Source organism: Fundulus heteroclitus, chromosome 7 (assembly GCF_011125445.2).
Source record: "Fundulus heteroclitus isolate FHET01 chromosome 7, MU-UCD_Fhet_4.1, whole genome shotgun sequence".
In the NCBI taxonomy this organism is placed as follows: domain Eukaryota; kingdom Metazoa; phylum Chordata; class Actinopteri; order Cyprinodontiformes; family Fundulidae; genus Fundulus; species Fundulus heteroclitus.
Window position 1 is genome coordinate 1,178,867 of NC_046367.1, and position 4,887 is coordinate 1,183,753.

The 4,887-nt window shown below is 40.8% G+C and overlaps 1 long non-coding RNA gene across 1 annotated transcript; it reads right to left on the reverse strand.

Moving 5' to 3' along the window:
- Positions 1-201: 201 nt before the first annotated feature.
- On the reverse strand, positions 202-3,045 carry LOC118563581. Its single transcript, XR_004931278.1, has 3 exons — positions 3,002-3,045; positions 400-495; positions 202-267 (listed from the first exon to the last, which is right to left on the reverse strand). It is a non-coding gene; the product is annotated as an uncharacterized LOC118563581 (long non-coding RNA).
- Between the last annotated feature and the right edge of the window lie 1,842 nt (positions 3,046-4,887).

Here is a 4,887-nt window from a genome sequence, read left to right on the forward strand (position 1 = left end):
TATATGAAAAGCCTATGTAGAATTGTTCATTGTAAAGACTAATGTCTCTGTAATGACGCCCAATTCGTTACTGGACAAGTACACACATGCACCTTACCTGAAGCACTTGGAACATGCACATGGTACTTTTAATAGCACCCTGCACTTTTAAGTTATTGGCTAATTTGCACAACCAAAATTAAAGACAAAATTATTTTAAAAGATTTTTATTGAATATTTTGGGTTTCCGATGCAGGTCCGGTTGCGAAACATCCCCAGGGCTCCAGCCTGCAGAAACAACAATTAGACATGTACAATCATTTGTGCTACATGTGATTTTAGTAGTCAAGTGTTAGTGTGTAGTGTATGTGTTATGTTTTAAAAGGTATTAACATTGTGTGATGTGTTGTTTTTACTTACCTTCTTCTTGTGTCCAGGTGTCTGAACAAAAGAATTCCCCGGGGGACCAGAAACCTATTTGAAACTTCTGGTCTGGACCAAGAGTGAAGAAGGAGCCTGGGGAGAAGTTTATGGTTTTAGATTGTTTGGGGAATTATTTATACTTATGGTATTTTAGGATTTTATATTTCGTTGGTGGGCTATTTTTACATGGTGGGTTTTAATGGAGGAGCTTTACATTGGTTTTAATCGAGCTGTCATTGTACTTCCCTAGTGGTTTTAATGGTTTTACCTAGTTAGGTTTGTACCCTTTAAAAGGCGTCCAGTTCATTTATTGTGATGTTCTGCTGCTGCTAGGAAATTGTTGCTGCAATGCCTCAATGCACTTTTGTTGCAATTTAAAGAAAAAGGAAATTGAGGACCTCAAAGCTGCTTGCCTTCCATCATTTCTTCAGTACACCACTCTTATTCCTACCTATCATTGCCTACCTGTCCACAATCTCTATGCCTGTAAACCTACAAATCTTAAAAATAATGTAAATTTGTTTTTCGATTTTAAAATGTTTTTTTAAAAAAAACAAGAGTATTTGATGCTCTGGCGCTCTAAAACAGGTAGACACTACGATATGTAAAAAATTACATGGGGTTTGAAACCACTATGTCCAGAACCACAACACTGTTCATCCCTTTAAGCAGAGAACAGATTGCTTTATTGGCAAAATTACCTAACAGGGATATATCAGTAGGATTTATTGGTAACACAGAAAAAGGAGAGAATGAAGACTTAATACATTTCCTTCACAGGTTACTGTGTCAACCAGAAAAAAAGCTGGGAGTGCTCAGACCTGAGAACATTGTGGTCTGAGAATGTTGCCTGTAGAGAGATTTTTCTCACAAGAAGGGCTGGCCCAAGGTTGTATGGAGCCTTAATTAGAATTTCATTGGGAGCCCCTCTTCTTGTTAAGGATATCGCCAAAACACAGGTGAAATCTGGGAGAGGACCAAGTTTAATTGGTTATGACTAAAAGTAATGGTGGATAACTGCTCCTTATTTGCTGAAGATGTATCCGTGAACACACTGAACTCAAACAAAAAAAGAGCTTAAACTCATTGGATCAGGTTATATCTTATTACAATCAGACAATTATGTGTATTCTTGGTACAGGGTATAAACATTAACTTACTAATTCCTCTACATCTTAAATTTTAATTTTAACATTTTTTTAAATATTTTAATTTATCTATGCTATAACTGTCAAATTAGATTTTATATCATTATAATTTTCAGTATTCAAATATATATTTTTTTATTCATGGCCTGTTGTTTGAAGTGTGGTTTTTGCAGTAGGATCCAAAGTGTAAATTCAATTAAATTGTATTTATATAGCACCAATTCATGAAACTTGTCATCTCAAGGCACTTTACAAAGTCAAATTAAATCAGATTATACAGATTGGTCAAAAATGTCCTATATAAGGAAACCAGTTGATTGCTTCAAAGTCCCGACAAGCAGCATTCACTCCTGGAGAAGCGTAGAGCCACAGGGAGAGTCGTCTGCATTGTCCATGGCTTTGCAGCAATCCCTCATACTGAGCAAGCATGAAGCGACAGTGGGAAGAAAAACTCCCCATTAACGGGAAGGAAAAACCTCCAGCAGAACCGGGCTCAGTATGAACGGTCATCTGCCTCGACCGACTGGGGTTACAGAAGACAGAGCAGAGACACAACAAGAGAGACAAAAAAGCACAGAAGCACACATTGATCTAGTAATCTGTTCTACATTAGATGGTAGTAGCGGGTGAGCCGTCTTCTCTGGATGATGTCACAGTTAACAGAACGTCAGACCAGGTGTACCTACTATGAAGAAAAAGAGAGAGAACAAAAAGTTAAAAGCTGAAATGATGACAAGCAATGCATAATTGAAGAACAGTAGAACTCAGCAGAGTAAGAGAAATAGACCCTGATGTCCTCCAGCAGCCTAAGCCTATAGCAGCATAACTATAGAGGTAGCTCAGGGTAACATGAGCCACTCTGACTAGAAGCTTTGTCACAAAGGAAAGTTTTGAGATTAGTCTTAAAAGTAGACGGGGTGTCTGCCTCACGGACCAAAACTGGGAGTTGGTTCCACAGGAGAGGAGCCTGATAGCTAAAGGATCTGCCTCCCATTCTACTTTTAGAGACTCTAGGAACCACCAGCAGACCTGCAGTCTGAGAGCGGCAACATTTACAGCCACCTTATCAACACGCCAGGCCAGTACAGACCAGAGAGCATGAAAGCCATGAAATCACTGGACGGCTACAATTATTTCATATCGGGACATGTTCAGACATGTTTGTGTAACATACGAAAGCGGAGTTGTACACAGACAGCGCTTCCTCAGCAAAGAGGAAGACCCGCCATCGGTAGGTTAAAAAAAACATTGTTCATAAAGGATTATTTTGGTGGTTTTGTCTTATTAATCCTTTTCACAGACTCATGCCAGAGGGTTTGCATACATTGTACATGTACGTATATTATTACCAAACGAACGTTTACGTCTTGACTTAAATATATATCCTATTTTTTTATCTATATAATAATTTAAGTAGAACAATGACTAGTGCAAAATTAAGTTGTATTTACCGGAGATGAAGCGTTCCTTTTTACAGACAGGATGTCTAAGTCTGGCACTAAAGGAGCTGCTCAGCTCCTCTACAGTCTGGTGCAGGGGGTGGAAGGTGTTCTCCATGATGGATGTGAACTTGGACAACACCCTCCTCTCAGCTACTTCCTCCACAGAGTCCAGAGAGCAGCCCAGGACAGAAGTGACCTTCCTCACCAGCTTATTCAGCCTCTTTCTGTCCCGTTCGGCACTGTTACCAAGCCGGGCTGAGGACCTCACCGGACCACCCTGGTTGCTCCTGCTGTTCCACGGACCACTGCTCCCACCGGCGCTGCTCGGACCCCACTCGAACTCCACCTCCCCACCCATCTGCCACTTTATCACCTGCTGCTATCTCAGAACCACCTGCTGAGTCCGTCTCTCCGCTTCACTCCCCCCGGCCTGGTTCCTGTTCGCTGCGGTAAGCTCCTCCCCGTCTCACTCGCACATCCCGTTCACTGACCCCTGCCTAGTCTCTCTTCTCACGTCCTTAGATCGAGCGAGCCTCGGGCCACGCGTCTCTCCCTGACACAGCCACTCTGTACTTTGCCCTCTCGCTCCCTTAGTACATCCGTGTGTCTAATAAACACGTTAAGCTGCTTTTGTCTCCTGAGTGTGTTCAGCATGTGGGCCAAATATACCAAAACCATGACAACTGGAGCTTTCAATGAGCAAAAGCAAGATCTGTCCAAGGTGAGGCAGATGAACTGCTTGCCCAACATTTCTCCTGGCATGTCGTGTTTTGCCACAGCATGTTGTTATTAAAGAAAGATGCTGCTCAAACGATTTCATTTGGATACAGGCTGAGACTATTCCTAAAACCCTGAAAGTTTTTGGGTTTGAACTTCGTCAAACCAAACTCTATGGTGAGTAACACATTTATTTGTCGGTGCTGATTTGTGAGGTTTCGAGAGGCACCAGCGATTGATGATGTCCTGCCAACAGGGGTGCCAAACGAGAAAACGATCTCAGCTCTCTTGGTGGTTTTGCAGCTTTCAGGTTTCCTCATCAGCAGAATGAGTTCCATCGATTCCTGCCCTGCTTCATTTGCTTAAAATCGACAAGAGCACTGTTTATTCAGCCAACACCACCAGAGTGCCCGCTGCACATTAACTGTGCAGTGGAGGCATACAGCTCATACAGCTCCTTGTTTTACAGCAGTTTCTCTCCTCCTCCACATTCTGTACAGATTCACATAAGCAAAAACTCACAAAGCTTCAAAAGAAATCTAAAGAAAACCTAAATTCTATGCAAAACAGCTGCTGCTCCCTCTATTTGCAAAGGCAGCTTTGTAAAGAAATCTGTGTTGCATTTGCTTTTCAGCTTGCTACTTTGTTAAAGAAAAATTTAATTACTAGGAAACACTTAAAATCAGTGTGTAGAATGAATTTACTGTTGTTGGTTTTGTATGTTTGTGTTATCTGTGTGCCGTTTCTTTTTGTGTTAGTTATTTAATAGAGAGTAGCTGTTGGGTAATTAATAATAAATGTGATTCTTGACTTTTGTGATTCACAGCCCTGGTCAGTTTTTAACTTCTTAATTGCTGGTAATTTTCACATAGTTTTCATCCTTGAGGAACATGCAGACTTCTCCTGCGTCTGCTCATGTCATAAAGACAGCCACCTGAAAAAGACAACAAATACATTTTTCAGATACATTTTTAGAAATTCTAAGATTGAATCATGAATATCTATACAATTTTGCACAGATTAACTTGACTATATGACATTCATTAAAATTGAAGAGTTTGAGGTTGCAGAAGATATTAAATCAATGTTATCTTTATCAACTATAACAACATAGGTGGCTCTTATAAACCCTCCCTTGACGCCCAACTCTTGATGATTTAAGGCCCAGTTCCACGGCT